General features: G+C 50.5%; 1 protein-coding gene across 1 annotated transcript in view; it reads right to left on the reverse strand.

The window, feature by feature from the left end:
* The window catches only part of LOC140389714 (uncharacterized), a 119,953-nt gene that overhangs the window by 67,153 nt on the left and 35,186 nt on the right, over positions 1-17,614 (reverse strand). The gene's annotated exons all lie outside the window — the stretch shown is intronic.

The raw sequence follows: 17,614 nt of genomic DNA on the forward strand, positions 1-17,614 counted from the left end.
TGTCTGGTCCACGTGTGACTCCAGATCCACAGCAATGTGGTTGACTCTTTAATTCCATCTTAAATGCTACAAAGACCACCTGGCATCGACATAGGCAAAAACAACAACTGCTAACCCAGCCGTGTCAATCCTGCACAGCCCTCCTTATTAATATCTGGGGGCTTGTACCAATATTGGGAGAGCTGTCTCACAGATCAGTCAAGCGACAGCTTGACATAATCATACTCACAGAACCATACCTTACAGGCAATCAACATCACCATTCCTGGGTCATGTCCCACCAGCAGGACAAATGCAGTAGAGGTGGCAGCACAGTGGTATATAGTCAGGAGGAAGATGCCCTGGAAGGCCTCACCATCAACTTTGGATCCTATAAAGTTTCATAAGTCAAAGATGGGCAAGGAAACCTCCTGCTGATTACCACTTCCGTCCATGTTGAACACCACTTGGAGGAAGCACTGAGGGTGGCAAGGGCACAGAATATGCCCTGGGTGGGGGACTTCAATGTCCATCACCAAGAGTTGCCCTACCACCACAGACCGGTGGCTGGCCGGATCCTCAAGGACATAGCTGCTAGACTGGGACTGTAGCAGGTGGTGAGGGAACGAACATGAGGGAAAAACATACTTGACCTCACCCTCACCAATCTGTCTGTTGCAGATGCATCTGTCCATGACAGTATTGGTAGAAGTGACTACCGCACCATCTTAAATTGAGGATAATTTCCATTATGTTGTGTGGCACTACCACTGTGCTAAATGGGATAGACTTTAAACATATCTAGCAACTCAGAGCTGGGCAGCAGCAGAATCATACTCAGCCACAACTGGCCTAGTGTATCCTCCACTCTACCATTACCACTAAGCCAGGGGATGACCCTGCTTCAATGAAGTGTGCAAGAGGGCATGCCAGGGGCAACACCAGGCATACCTAAAAATGAGGTGTCAACCTGGCTAAGTTACAACAAAGGATTACTTGCATGCGAAACAGCATAAGCTGCAAGCAATAGACAGAGCTAAGCAACGGCACAACCAACAGGTCAGACTTGAGCTCTGCAGCCCTGCCGCATCCAACCGTGAATGGTGGTGGGAAATTAAACAACACTGGAGAAGGAGGCTCCATAAATATCCTCATCTTCAATGATGGAGGAGCCCAGCACATCTGTGCAAAAGATAAGGCTGAAGCACTCACAACAATCTTCAGCCAGAAGTGCCAAGTGAATGATCCATCTCCGCCTCCTCCGGACACTGCAAAGGCAATGGACCCTGACAATATTCCGGCAATAGTCCTGCAGACTTGCTGCACCCCTAGCCAATCTGTTCCAGTACAGCTACAACACTGGCATCTATCTGGCAATGTGGAAAATTGCCCAGGTATGTTCTGTTAACAAGCAAAAAGACAAATCCAACCCGAACAATTACCACCTCATCAGTCTACTCTTTTTTTTAAAATATATTTATTAAAGTTTTTTACCAACACAATTTTTTTTCCCCTTACAAACAATAACCCCCCCCCCGTAACTAAATAACACGAAATCGCACTGAGCAATATAAATGGCAAAATGGTATATTTACATAACGTTATGCACTGGCTCTCTCCCGCACGTGCCAGTTACCCCCACCCTTCATGTTATCTCCTGCTCCTCCATCCCCCCAAGCAATCCCCCATTCCCCCCTTCCTCTAACGCTCCACGAGATAGTCTAGGAACGGTTGCCACCGCCTGTAGAACCCCTGCGCAGACCCTCTCAAGGCAAACTTAATCCTCTCCAGCTTTATGAACCCAGCCATGTCGTTTATCCAGGCCGCCATGCTGGGGGGCTTAGCCTCCTTCCACATTAGCAAGATCCTTCGCCGGGCTACTAGGAACGCAAAGGCCAGAAGGCCGGCCTCTTTCGCCTCCTGCACTCCCAGCTCGTCCACTACTCCAAATATTGCTAGCCCCCAGCTTGGCTTGACCCGGACTTTCACCACCTGAGATATTGCTCCCGCCACTCCTCTCCAGAACCCCTCCAGTGCCGGGCATGACCAAAACATATGGACATGGTTTGCCGGGCTCCCTGAGCACCTTCCGCATCTGTCCTCTACCCCAAAGAACCTACTCAACATCGCCCCCGTCAAGTGCGCTCTGTGAACCACCTTAAATTGTATCAGGCTGAGCCTGGCACACGAGGAGGAGGAATTAACCCTATCCAGGGCATCAGCACACAGACCTTCCTCGATCTCCTCCCCCAGCTCCTCCGCCCATTTACCCTTCAACTCTTCTGCTAACGCTTCCCCCTCTTCTTTCATCTCTTGGTGTATTGCCGAACCCTTGCCCTCCCCGACCCATACACCCGAGATCACCCTGTCTTGAATTTCTTGTGCCGGGAGCAACGGGAATTCCCTGACCTGCCGCCTCACAGAAGCTCTCACCTGCATATATCTAAATGCATTTCCCGGGGGTAGCTCAAACTTCTCCTCCAGTGCCCCGAGGCTCGCAAATGTCCCGTCAATGAACAGGTCCCCCATTCTTCTAATCCCCACCCGATGCCAACCCTGGAACCCCCCGTCCTTCTTCCCCGGGACAAAGCGGTGGTTACCCCTGATCGGGGACCACACCGAGGCTCCAACTGCACCCCTGTGCCGTCTCCACTGGCCCCAGATCCTTAACGTTGCCGCCACCACCAGGCTCGTGGTATACTTTGCTGGCGAGAACGGCAGCGGTGCCGTCACCAACGCCCCCAAGCTCGTTCCTTTACAGGACGCCATCTCCATCCTCTTCCATGCCGTCCCCTCTCCCTCCATAACCCACTTGCGGATCATCGCCACATTTGCTGCCCAGTAGTAGCTCCCGAGGTTTGGCAGCGCCAACCCTCCTCGGTCCCTGCTGCGTTCCAGGAACCCTCTCCTTACCCTCGGGGTCTTATTCACCCACACAAACCCCATAATACTCCTACCTACTCTCTTGAAAAAGCCCTTGGTGATCACGATGGGAAGGCACTGAAACACAAACAAAAACCTCAGAAGGACCACCATTTTGACCGACTGCACTCTACCCGCCAGCGAGAGCGGTAACATGTCCCATCTTTTGAAGTCCTCCTCCATTTGGTCCACCAACCTTGTCAGATTCAATTTGTGTAGGGCCCCCCAGCTCCTGGCTATCTGGATCCCTAGATACCGAAAACTCCCCTCCGCCCTCCTCAGCGGTAGGTCCCCTATCCCTCTTTCTTGGTCCCTTGCCTGTAGTACAAAAAGCTCGCTCTTCCCTACATTGAGCTTATAGCCTGAGAACTCCCCAAACTCCCTAAGAGTCTGCATGACCTCCACCATCCCCTCCATTGGGTCCGCCACGTACAGCAACAGGTCATCCGCGTATAGCGACACCCAATGCACTTCTCCCCCTCGGACCACCCCCCTCCATTTATTAGACTCCCTCAGTGATATGGCCAAGGGTTCGATCGCCAATGCAAACAACAGGGGGGACAGGGGGCACTATAGCTGCCACTATCTCCGCCTCTCCCTCCTCCGATGGCATCATTTTCACGTTTAAGAGCCGCCGCACATTAGTGTTTAAATGCCTGCCCTTTACGAATCCCATCTGGTCCTCATGAATCACCCCCGGGACACAATCCTCAATCCTTGTGGCCAGCACTTTTGCCAATAACTTAGCATCCACATTGAGGAGCGAGATCGGCCTGTGCGATCCACATTGCAGTGGTTCCTTGTCTCGCTTTAGAATCAAGGAAATTGTCGCCTCCGACATTACCGGGAACCCGTCCGGCCCCAGGGCCTTCCCCGCCTGCATGCTCCTCAAACCCTTGCTCAGCTCCTCCAACCCGATTGGTGCCCCCAAACCAGCCTCCTCTTGCTCCTCCACCCTCGGGAACCTCAGTTGGTCTAGGAATCGTCTCATCCCCTCTCCCCCCCCCTGGGGGCTGGGATCTGTACAGCTCTTCATAGAAGGCTTTGAATACCTTGTTTATTTTCGTTGCACTCCGAACCGTGGCTCCCCTTCCATCTTTGATTCCCCCTATTTCCCTCGCTGCCATCCTCTTACGGAGCTGGTGTGCCAGCATCCGACTAGCCTTTTCCCCGTACTCGTAGGTCGCGCCCTGCGCCTTCCTCCGCTGTGCCTCCGCCTTCCCCGTGGTCAACAGGTCAAACTCCGTCTGGAGCCGTCGTCTTTCCCCAAGTAATCTTTCCTCCGGGGCCTCTGCGTATCTCCTGTCCACTCTCAAAATCTCCCCCACTAACCTCTCCCTTTCCATGCCCTCTGTCTTATCCCTATGAGCCCTGATGGAGATTAGCTCTCCCCTGATCACCGCCTTCAACGCCTCCCATACCACCCCCACTCGCACCTCCCCGTTGTCGTTGGCCTCCAAGTACCTTTCGATACACCCCGTCACCTTCCCACACACCACCTCATCTGCTAGCAGTCCCACATCCAGCCGCCACAGCGGGTGTTGGGCCCTCTCCTCTCCCAGCCCCATTTCCACCCAGTGCGGGGCGTGGTCCGAAACGGCTATGGCCGAATACTCCGTCCCCTCCACCCTCGGGATGAGCGCCCTGCCCAGAACAAAAAAAATCTATCCAGGAGTAGGCTTTGTGCACGTGGGAGAAGAAAGAAAATTCCCTGGCCTGCGGTCTTGCAAAACTCCATGGGTCCACTCCCCCCATCTGATCCATAAACCCCTGAGCACCTTGGCCGCCGCCGGCCTCTTTCCCGTCCTTGATCTGGAGCGGTCCAGTGCTGGATCCAGCACTGTATTGAAGTCCCCTCCCATTATCAGGCCTCCTACCTCCAGGTCCGGAATGCGCCCCAACATGCGCTTCATGAATCCAGCATCATCCCAGTTCGGGGCGTATACGTTTACCAACACCACCCACGTCCCTTGCAACCTACCACTCACCATCACATATCTCCCTCCATTATCCACTACGATAGTCTTGGCCTCAAATGACACATGCTTTCCCACCAAATTTGCCACCCCTCTATTTTTCGCGTCCAGTCCCAAGTGAAATACCTGTCCAACCCATCCCCTTCTTAACCAGACCTGGTCCGCCACCTTCAGGTGTGTCTCTTGGAGTATAGCCACGTCTGCCTTCAGTCCCTTCAAGTGCGCAAACATTCGAGCCCTCTTCACCGGCCCATTCAGGCCCCTCACGTTCCACGTTATCAGCCCCCCCCCCCCACCTGCTGACTAGCCATCTCCGTTTCTGGGCCAGTCCCGTGTCCGCGTCTCCCTCACCTTCCAGTCCCCCAGCCGGGGGACCTCCGTCCCAACAACCTCGTCTGTGTCCCATTCCCTTTCGGCCAGTGCAGCAGCAACCCTTTTACCCCCCCTTCCCCCCTCCCCCCTTCCCCCCTCCCCCCCTTCCCCCCCTCCCCTTCCCCCCCCCCCGCTAGAATCCTGTCTACCTTTTTTGCTCCCCCCATATCACTCCCGTAAGTCAGCTGACACCTGCTGACCCCGGCTTCCCCCGCCGTCCCTTTGAACCCCCCATGTGGGAAACTCCCAATCAATCCTTCGTTCCCCTTCCCGCCTTTCTTCCCGCACGCGGGAAAAAGAATCCCGTGCTTTCCAAAGCCTGCCCCGCCCCCTCTGGCGCAGCTCCTGTCGCGGCCTAGTCTCTCTCCCCCAGCCCATATGACATTTCCTGCGTGTGATTGACCCTCTATATACAACAACCATCATACTTCAACCCTTAAACACCCCCCACCCTCACAAACCCTCAGTTAGAGTCCAACTTTTCAACTTGTATAAAGGTCCACGCCTCTTCAGGCGTTTCGAAGTAGTAATGTTGGTCCTTGTATGTAACCCACAGTCGCGCTGGCTGCAGCATTCCAAATTTCACTCCTTTCCGATGCAGCACCGCTTTGGCCCGGTTGAAACCCACTCTCCGCTTGGCAACCTCCATGCTCCAGTCCGGGTATATTCGGATCTCTGCATTGTCCCACTTGCTACTCCGCTCCTTCTTGGCCCATTTCAGGAACCTCTCTCTGTCCGTAAACCGGTGAAATCTCACTACCATCGCCCTTGGCGGCTCAGTTGCCTTGGGCTTCCTCGCCAGCACCCGGTGTGCCCCATCCAGCTCCAGCATCCTTGAAGGGGCCTCCGCGCCCATCATCGCTCCGATCATCGTGCCCGCATATGCCGCGGCATCGGCCCCCTCCACTCCTTCTGGGAGACCCAGGAACCTCAGATTATTTCTCCTCGACCTGTTCTCCAGGTCTTCGAGTCTTCCCGCCCACTTCTTGTGTAGTGCCTCGTGCCGCTCCACTCTCACCGCCAGGCCCAAGTGCTCATCCTCATTCTCACTCACTCTTTTCTGGCCCTCCTGGATCTTCACCTCGTGGGCCTTCTGGGTTATCCTTAGTCCTTCAATTACCGCCAGCATAGGCGCCAGCATCTCCTTGCGCAGCTCCTCGAAGCAGCGCTTGATGAATTCCTGCATCTCCTCTTTGTCCCCGGCCGCCGCCATTTTGCTTTTTTCCCTCGCTTCTCCCGCTACACCAATGCCGCTTTTTTGGCCGTTGCACTTCGGGTCCGGTCCATAAAAGTCGGTAGGGAATCTCTCTCTTCTCTTCCCCACGGGTTGTCTGTAAAAGAAATTCCGTTGGGGCTCCTCTAGCGAGCCCGAAAGTCCGTAATCGCGGGAGCTGCTGAATCGTGCGGCTTAGCTCCGCATAGCCGCAACCGGAAGTCGCCTCATCAGTCTACTCTTGATCATCAGTAAAGTGATGGAAGGGGCCATCAGCAGCGCTATCAAGTGTCACTTCCTCAGCAATGACATACTTGTCGCCACTCTACCAGAAGGATGTGGAGGCTTTGGAGAGAGTACAGAAGAGGTTTACCAGGATGTTGACTGGTCTGGAGGGTATTAGGTATGAGGAGAGGTTGGATAAACTAGGATTGTTTTCACTGGAACGACAGAGGTTAAGGGGCGACCTGATAGAGGTTCAGAAAATTATGGGTGGCCTGGACAGAGTGGATAGTAAGATGCTTTTTCCCAGGGTGGAAAAGTTAATTGCTAGGAGAATTAGGTTTAAGGTGCGTGGGGAAAAGTTTGGAGGAGATGTGCGAGGCAAGTTTTTTTACACAGAGGGTAGTGGAACTCGCTGCTGGAGGAGGTGGTGGAAAAAGGTACGATAGTGACATTTAAGAGACGTCTTGACAAATATATGAATAGGATGGGAATAGAGCAATATGGACCACGGAAGTGCAGAAGATTTTAGTTTAGACCGGTACCATGATCGGTGCAGGCTTGGAGGACTGAAGGGCCTGTTCCTGTGCTGTACTGTTCTTTGAATTCTTGGTAATGACCTGCTAACAGACACTCAGTTTGAGTTTCGCCAGGGTCACTCAGTTCCTGACCTCATTACAGCCTTGGTTTAAACATGGACAAAAGAGCTGAATGCCAGAGGTGAGGTAAGAGTGACAGCCCTTGACATCAAGGCAGCATTTGACAAAGTATGGCATAAAGGAGCCCTCGCTAAACTGGAGTCAATGGGAATCAGGGGGGAAACTCTCCGCTGGTTGGAGCCATACCTGCACAAAGGAAGATGGTTGAGGTGGTTGGGGGTCAATTATCTCATCTACAGGACACCACTGCAAGCGTTCATCAGGATAGTGTCCTCCAACCATCTTCAGCTGCTTAATCGTTGATCTTCCTTGCATCATAAGTTCAGAAATGGGGATAATCGCTGATGACTGCACAATGTTCACCATAGCCCTCAAACTAGATCCCTTACAAGGTTCCTCCTCCATCCTAACCCACTCTACCCCATTCCTTCCCATCATCGCCGCACCTTGTCCACATTCGCCGCCCAATAATAATGAAGCAAGTTCGGCACCGCCAACTCCCCCACTGCTGTCTCTGCCTCTGTAGCAGGGTCCTCTCCCCCTCAGCACCTTCCCACCCATACAAAGACGAGATGATTGTGTCCACTTTCTGAAAAAATACCTTTGGTATAAAGATTGGGAGAGCCTGAAAGATAAACAAGAACCTCAACAGGATATTCATTTTCACCACTTGGACCCTCCCCGCCAATGTTAAGTGCACTGTATCCAACCTCTTAGGATCCATCCTGGCCTCCTCCACCAGCTTTGTTAAGTTCTACTTATGGAGCCCCGGCCATTCCCTCGCTACCTGAATCCCTAAACATATCCCTCGCTACCATAAATGGCATCCCCCCTAAATTAGTCCGCTGTCCCAGCTCATTCACCAGGAATACCTCGCTTTTCCCTACTTTCAGCTTGTAACCCGAGAACCCTCCAAACCTCCAACGGATCCAAAACGTGCAGCAAGAGGTCATCGGCATAGAGCGACACCCGATGCTCCCTCTGTCCCGTCATAATCCCCCGCCACTCCGCCAACCGCCAAAGAGCCATCGCCAATGGCTCTATGGCCAACGCAAACAGCAGCGGTGACAGCAGGCACTCCTGCTTCACACCCCTGTGTAAGTCAAATCTTTGTGAGCTCATATCATTCGTCCTCACCCTCACCCTTGGTGCCACATACAGCAACCGCACCCATGCGACAAATCTCAGCCCAAACCCAAACCTTCCCAAAACCTCAAACAAGTACCGCCACTCCACCCGATCAAATGTCTTCTCCGCATCCATGGACACCACCATCTCCGATACCAGAGCCCCCGACGGATTCTTCACCACATTCAACAGCTGTCTTATATTACCCGCGAGCTGCTTGCCCTTCACAAAGCCTGTTTGATCTTTTGCAACCACCCAGGATACAATCCTCCATCCTCCCCGCCAACAACTTAGCCAAATTCCCCCTTCTCCAGTGCTTCATTAAACAGATGTGGTGCCAGGTCCATCGCAAATTCCTTATAAAATTTCCATGGGTACCCATCTGGCCCAGGGACCTTCCCCAACTTCATTCCCCTGATACCATTCAGCACCTCCCTCAGCACCAGGGGCTCCTCCAATGCCTGCCCCTTTGCTTCCTCCACCTGGGGAAATTCCAGCTCGTCCAGAAACCGCCCCATGTCCCCCTCCTCTCCTCCCGGATCCGCCTCTGGTACTACTCCCTAAATGCCTCGTTTATCTTCCCTGGCTCTGACACCACATCCCCAGCCCCAGTCCGTATCTTCAATATTTCCCTGGGCGCAGCCTGCTTCTTCAGCTGGTGCGCCAGCATGCGGCTCGCCTTCTCCCCATACTCATATTACACCCCCCTTGCCCTACGCAGTTGCCCTACCGCCCTCCCCGTTGTCAGCCTGTCAAACTGCCCCTGCAAATTTTTCCTCCTCTCCAATCCCTCCACGGTGGGCACCCTCTAATCTCTAATATTCCCGGTCCACCTCCACTATCTCACTCACTAGACGGTCATGTTCCTCCCTCCTTTCTCTATCCGTACGAGCCTTAAACAAAATAATTTCTCCCCGGACCACTGCCTTCAGTGCTTCCCAGAAAATGGCTGCCGACACCTCCCCATTCTGATTCAACTCCACATGCTCCTTAATCGCCACCCGCACCTTATCACAAAAACCTCCATCCGCCAACAACCCCGAGTCAAACCTCCACCCCGGCCTCTGCTCTCGTCCCGTTCTAAACTGAATTTCCAGCCAGTGGGACGCATGGTCCGAGATAATGATCCCCGCATACTGTACTCCCTCCACCCCAACAAAAATCTCCCGACTCACTACAAAGTAATCAATCCTCGAATACACCTTATGGACATGTGAAAAGAAGGAATACTCCTTTCCCCCTGGGGTCTGAAAATGCCGGAGGTCCACCATACCCATCCTCTCCATAAACCCCCCCCCTCGCCATTCGTACCCTACCCATCGACCTGGGGCTCGACCTATCCTCACCGACGTTACATGACATCAGCGTGGTTTGAACATTCAGTGATGGGCAATCATGTGACAGGGCCTCAGTAATAAGATTAAAATGTATGTAAAAACATTAAAATGAGTTTTTCGCCCAGAACGTCACACAGTACTCCAGCTGTAGCCTAACGTGTGTTTTATACAGCACCATCATAACCTCCCTACTCTTATATTCTCTGTCTCGGCTAATAAAGGCAAGTGTCTCATTTGCCTTCTTCACCACCTTATCTACCTGTCCTGCTGCCTTCAGGTATTTTTGGACATCCACCCAAAGATCCCTCTGGTCCTCTGTACTTCCTAATGTCCTACCATTCATTGTGAATCCAGATATTGGGTAGTTTGTGATGGTGGGAGAAGAAATCGGAGATATCAGCAAACTGACACTGCCTCATGTTGGCTGTAAATGTATTGTTATGGGTCAGGGTTTAGAGAATCCCAAAGTGTATCATGGAGTTCACCTGACCCACAACTTTTAATAGATTGTGGTATGGGGAGCACACGGCCCACTCTACAGGTGGGGTACAGCAGAAAATGGACCAGTAGTTTTTAAAACAAAACAATTTTTATTCTATGAACTCTCAAGTTAACCTTTCTAAAACAAACAGTGAACATCTTAGCAAACAGTAAATCAAATACACCCCCCAAAGAATACAACACTAAGTAACCTGTATGCTGTTCTTTTAACATCCAAAAACTGAGTCGAATGGAAATACCTCATAGAGGTACTGGAACGGTTCGGGCTTGGACAGTGTTCACCTCCTGGGTAAAGCTCCTATACAACGCTCCCATGGCGAACGTACAGACCAACAACACCAACTCCCGATACTTCCAGATGCACAGGGGCACCAGCCAAGCATGCCCACTGTCCGCGCTGCTGTTCGCTCTAGCGATCTAACCACTAGCAATCGCGCTCAGAGCAGCAAAAAGCTGGAGGGGGATCCAAAGGGGCGGCAGAGAGCACAGAGTCTCACTCTATGCAGATGACCTGCTCCTCTACATTTCGGATCCACAGAGCAGCATGGACGGAATCACCGCGCTCCTGAAAGTGTTTGGCCCCTTCTCGGGCTACAAACTCAACATCAGCAAAAGCGAGATCTTCCCGGTACACCCCACAAGTAAGGGAGGCAGCACTAACGGGACTGCTGTTTAAATAAGCCCGACACAAATTCCGCTACCTGGGGATCCAAATAGCCCATGACTGGAAAGAGATCCACAAATGGAACCTCACCAGTCTGACGGAGGAAGTAAAAAAGGACCTGCAAAGATGGAACACACTCCCACTCTCCCTCGCGGGGAGAGTCCAGACGATCAAAATGAAGGTACTGCCCAGGTACCTCTTCCTACTTGGATCCATTCCAATCTACATCCCCAAGGCCTTTTCAAAGCGCTAGACAAACTAATCATGGCGTTCGTATGGCGGGGGGAGTTGCAGCAATTTGGCCTGACCAAAATGTCGGACAAAGCTCCCATCTGCAACAACCATAGGTTCACACCAGCACTGACTGACGCCACTTTCAAAAGGTAGGGGCAGGACGGAGGGACAGTGACAGTCAGGGACCTGTACACCGACGGCAAGATCGCAGCACTGGACGAACTGACAGAGAAATTCCAGCTAGCCAGGGGGAACAAGCTAAGGTATCTACAGCTCAAAAACGTCCTACGAAAGGAGACAAGGACATACCCACAACCGCCACGACAGACATTACTGGAAGAACTACTGGACGCAAGCATACTAGACAAAGGAAACTTCAAGGCAATGTCCATAGTGGTGGGGATGAGGGTGGAGCCATGCCCGAAAGTGGCGGTCTTCGGGGTTTCAGAAAAGCCAGATCTATTCCTGGGGAGGAGGGCGGACGCCCTTGCCTTTGTCTCCCTGATCGCCCGCCGTAGAATCCTGTTCGGCTGGCGGTCAGCAGCACCACCCAAAGCTGCAGACTGGCTGTCGGACTTCTCAGAATCTCTCCAAATGGAGAAAATCAAATTTGCGATCTGAGGGTCAGACGACGGCTTCCACAGAACGTGGGATTCCGTCGATTCTGGATGGTACACAGTTGATTTAAATTGTTTCATTCCTAAGCTATCCATAACTTCTTTGAATAACTTTGAGGTAAAATTTGATCCTTGATCCAATTGTATTTCTGTGGGGAGTCCATATCTAGTAAAGAATTTAAGTAACTCCTCCACAATCTTTTTAGCTGTAATATTACATACTGGAATGGCCTCTGGAAACCTAGTAGACAGATCCATTATAGTCAAAAGATATTGATTCCCACTTTTTGTTTTAGAAGCGGTCCTATGCAATCAATTAGGACCCTTGTAAAAGGTTCCTCAAATGCTGGAATGGGTATTAGGGGCGCTGGTTTTATCACTGCTTGAGGTTCCCCTGTCACTTGACATGTGTGACATGATTGACAAAATTTAACTACATCTTTACGTAGTCCAGGCCAATAAAAATGTTTTTGGATTTTAGCTTGAGTTTTCCTTATTCCCAAATGACCTCCCACTGGTACCTCATGTGCAACTCGCAACACGTCCTTTCTATACCCTACCGGCAATACTACTTGATGAACTTCTGCCCACTTTTCATCCACCTGCATATGTAAAGGTCTCCATTTTCTCATTAAGACATCACTTTTACGGTAATAATACTCTGGTATACTCTCAGATTCCTCTTCCGTGTATGCTTTCTGATACATCCGTTTTATTTCTACATCTTTTTGTTGTAACTGCCAATTTTCCTGAACTAAAAATGTCTGCCTCATCCTCCACCTGTTCTTGTTCTTTTTCAACCATCTGATCAAACATCGTTTCTGATAATTGCACTTCAACTTCATCTTCACTCTTTGATCTCTCCACTTGTCTTAACCTGTGACTTTACGACCTTGTAACTACACAATCTGGAAAAATCCCAGGATATTCGTCCTTCAACACTTCAGTTGTCTGATTTTCCACAGGCTTATCAACCACAGTAGGCATCACTCCCACATTCATTCATAGAATTTACAGTGCAGAAGGAGGCCATTTGGCCCATCGAGTCTGCACCGGCTCTTGGAACGAGCACCCTACCCAAGGTCAACACCTCCACCCTATCCCCGTAACCCAGTAACCCCACCCAACACTAAGGGCAATTTTGGACACTAAGGGCAATTGATCATGGCCGATCCACCTAACCTGCACATCTTTGGACTGTGGGAGGAAACCGGAGCACCCGGAGGAAACCCACGCATACACGGGTAGGATGTGCAGACTCCACACAGACAGTGACACAAGCCGGAATCGAACCTGGGACCCTGGAGCTGTGAAGCGATTGTGCTATCCACAACGCTACCGTGCTGCCCCACACTTGCGATCCAGCTATATCATTACCCAAGATAAACTGTATTCCTGGACAAGATAGTTTCTCTATTACTCCTACTAACACTTCACCACTCTTCACTGGACTTTCCAACCTTACCTTATATAATGGAACGCTACTCCTCTCACCCTGAATTCCACATATTACCACCTTTTCTGGCAACATTCCTCCCAAACTACATGACTCCTCATCTGTTCCCATTAAAGATTGACTAGCTCCCGTATCTCTTAAAACTGTGACTTTCTTTACCTACTCCTCCTGATACACATGTGTGAACTTTACCCACACAAGTAAATTTGTTAAAGAGATCTGGCACCTTCTTATCAATCACCTCTTGATCAGGCTGTACAATCTTTCGCATCTCCTGCGCTTCACTTGGTCTTTCCTTTACCACTTTAACAAACCCCACTGTCTTATCCTCTTTTACCACATCAGCCTTTCCAGTGCTTTTCTTCAACCACCAACACTGTGACTTCACCTGGCCTAGTTTATTACAGTGAAAACATTTGAAACTTTTCATGTCTCTTCCACCCTCCTGGATTTCTTTTTTAGTCTGAGGTACATTCTCCTTATTATCTCCCATCAGATCACCTTTACCTTTACCACGAGTATTTCTCATGTCCCCAGTTTCCATCCCTCACAGGCTGAAACTAATGTCGGAAACCAAGCTTTGATTTATGAACTAATTCATAATCATCTGCCATTTCTGCTGCTAACCTCGCAGTTTTAACCCTCTGCTCTTCCACGAGTTCTCAATACATCAGGAATTGAATTTTTAAACTCCTCCAAAAATATAATTTCTCTGAGAGCTTCATACGTTTGATCTATTTTCAAAGCCCTGATCCACCTATCAAAATTACTCTGTTTGATCCTTTCAAACTCCATGTATGTATGACCAAATTCTTTCCTTAAATTTCTAAACCTTTGTCTGTAGGCTTCAGGCACTAGTTCATATGCACCTAAGATGGATTTTTTCACCACCTCATACGTCTCAGATACCTCCTTCGGTAGTGATGCAAACACTTCACTAGCCCTAACTACCAACTTTGTTTGAATCAGTAATACCCACATGTCCTGTGGCCATTTCATTTGGGTTTAGCTACCTTCTCAAATGAAATGAAAAAGGCTTCTACCTCCTTCTCGTCAAACATAGGCAATGCTTGGACATATTTAAATAGATCCCCACCACAACTTCGACTTTGACACTCTTTCTCACTATCCTCATCACTATCATCCAACTGTACGTTTCCCTTTGATGAGAGAGTTCAAACTCTCTCTCTTTATCTTTTTCCCTGATCTGTATCTCCCTTTCTCTTTCTTTTTGTTCTGCTAGGGCTATTCTTTCTTTTCTCCTTTCTTCTCTCTCTTTTTCTTTTTCCTCTCTCTCTGTTTCTTTTTCCTCTCTATCTCTTTCTCTTTCCGCTCTTTTTCATATTCAAGCTGCTTTAATTCTTTCTCATGTCCCATTTGTTTAATTTGCAACTGAATTTTTGCCATTTCCAATGAGTCAAACTGTATCTCAGGCAACTTTAAATGCTTAGCCATCGCAATAATTACCTCATCTTTTCGCATTTTGTCAGGTAATGTTAACTGCAATGTTTTTGCCAAATCTAACAGTCTGCTTTTAGTCTCTGTCCATAAGGTACTGCGTGTGACCGTCTCCACCCCCAAAAACTTCTGAGCCTCTGAAATAGCCATTGTCCACAACACACTCCCCACTTAAACTAAAATACCACACCTGAAAAGCAACCACAATATGCTCACCCCTCACTGTCTTTAAGTTCACTAAGCAAATCCAATAGATAAACTTTTATCCCCCTCGAGCCCCAATTGTTATGGGTCAGGGTTTAGAGAATCCCAAAGTGTATCATGGAGTTCACCTGACCCACAACTTTTAATAGATTGTGGTATGGGGAGCACACAGCTTACTCTACAGGTATGGTGTGGCAGAAAATGGACCAGTGGTTTTTAAAATGTTTATTCTACGAACTCAAGTTAACCGTTCTAAAACAAACAGTGAACACCTTAGCAACCAGTAAATCAAATACACCCCCCAAAGAATACAACACTAAGTAATCTGTATGCTGTTCTTTTGACATCCAAAAACTTAACAAACCTCTAAACAGGAGTACATTAGGGTTTACATTCAATACTGAAACCATTTATAATTCTGAATTCACCAAATGATCAAGATAGTCTTTAGATGGCAGACTTCAGATGCAGCTCCCTGAAAAACACAGACACACCCAAGCTCTTCTCAAACTGAAACTCAAAAAGCAGAAGTGGAGCTCAGCTCCACCCACACTCTGACATCACTCCAGTAACATGAGCAGCTCCATTTCATAAAGGAATATTTTTTAAACACCCATTTCTTAAAGGGTACTCTCACATAACAGTATGCTGATAGAATTGACCGTCGACTGCATACTGAAAAAGGATTTATTCCAAGCTCTGCACAAGGTTTTGTGCAACATTGGTTCCAGACTGGTCCATGGTCCTTGAGGATGACGACAGGCTTGCAAGCAGGCCTGTCATTGCACCAACCTTTTCCTGTAGACCTTCCTTTTAAAGTCCTCGGGTGTGATCTAATCGCTGCGTTGTGCCCGGCACAGATCCGTGCAAGCCGGTTAGATCATGGGAAAGGCCGAAATCAGGACCCATGCCAGGCTCCGATCAGTTTCCGATCTAACCAGCCCGCTACCATTGGCAAGAGTCACATCCCGCTCGACGTGGTGAGAAACCAATAATCACCAATTAAGCCAAATTAACATATCGCTTACGGGACGGACCACTTTTTAACGGCCTCCTGTGATGTAACCAACTGCCCAACGAGTGGTCACGCGGATGCCCTTCAGCATATCTATTTAAAAACGTGAAGCCAGCGCAATAGCTGCTATGGGGATTGGAGAAGGTGAGTAGCCATCGTGGAAATTGGGTAATCAGCCTGGGGCACTGGGGGGTGGAAGTTAAAACTGATTGTCGGTCTCTCACCCTCTCCAATTCCTTACAGATATCACATGGATGGTATTGTGGGGCCGCAGCAGCTGCCCTCGCAGTGCTGGTAGCATCCAGATGGCCAGAAGCCAGAGAAGGCAATGGCAGCAGCGTCAGCGTAGCCTCAAGGGGGCATCCCATGGGCAGGGGTCCTTTCCACACCCTGAGGACCAGGCCATCATCAGGGATCCAGAGGGGAGACCAGCGATGGCCCAAGTTGTACAGGCATTGTTGGTCGTTCGAGGAGATGTTGGACAGCATGTGCCGCATGAGGCTTCGTCTCAACAAGGGGTCATTGCACCACGAGTTCCATGTCCTTGCGGGTAGCAGGATTCTCCATCATTGCCAGGATGCCCCAGGTCCAGAGAGTAATAGATGGCATGGATTCACCTTGGGGGTTCTGGGAATGCCCTTTATCAACAGGAGGGGGTTCCACTCCCTGAACGTCCACAACCTCAAGATCATGCATGTGTGTGCCTGCTTCCCAGGGAACATGCACGACAGCTACATCCTGGGGCAGTCAGAGATCCCTGGAGTCTTTGAGGGACAGCCCAGGATGATGGGCCTATGCTTGGGGGTTAAGGGGTATTCGTTGAGGTCCTGGCTAATGATGCCAGTACAAGCACCGGAGACCGATGTGGAGACACGATGTAATGAGACCTGTGTGGCCACCCAGGCTGTCATTGAGAGGGACACCGGACTGCTGAAATTGCACTGCCTACAGGGTCACCCGCTTTGTGATGGTCTTCAGTGCCCTCCACAACCTGGCAGCAGTGGGGAAACATGCTGGAGGTGGAGGAAGAGGAACGTGAGGCCTCTTCTGGGAAGGAGGACATGGAGCCAAACTAGGAAGGGCTGGGGACGAGCTTGGTGAGGACCCACGGGAGCAGCTGGAGGGTGGACGACAGGCAGCGGCAAGGGTCCACATGCCCAGAGGACCAGAAATGCCCATATCCTCATCCGCTTCTCATAGGATGTGGCTTTGACCATCATCTAACTCCCTCCCCACTTCCTTCCCACCGTCCCCTCTCAACCATCCTTCCCCCTCCTGACTCACCTCTCTCACCCCCACATCCAACCATTTGCCCACCCAGACACCCATTCTCCCCCCCAATCGCCCTGACCCACATTCCCAGGATCTGTGCAACACCACTGCAGTGCGATGGGCCTGTGTCGGCACTGTCAGCGGGTCAATATACCAGGCAAGAGAGTGAGGTGAGCTCTGGTGCTCCTCAATCTATGCCATAGTTTGACTCCTCCCTGTCTGCTGACAGAATGTTCACACCCATCACCTCTATGTGGTATGCCTTGGGTGGGGGTGGGCCCAGATCTGGGACCAGCGAGCCCAGGGGAAACTGGGGCCTGGGGAGGGCGAAAGGTACCATAGGGTGGCGAGTGCAAGCCAGCGGACGGTGTGGAATATCATGACA

The sequence above is a fragment of the Scyliorhinus torazame genome, chromosome 14, assembly GCF_047496885.1.
Source record: "Scyliorhinus torazame isolate Kashiwa2021f chromosome 14, sScyTor2.1, whole genome shotgun sequence".
NCBI lineage: Eukaryota > Metazoa > Chordata > Chondrichthyes > Carcharhiniformes > Scyliorhinidae > Scyliorhinus > Scyliorhinus torazame.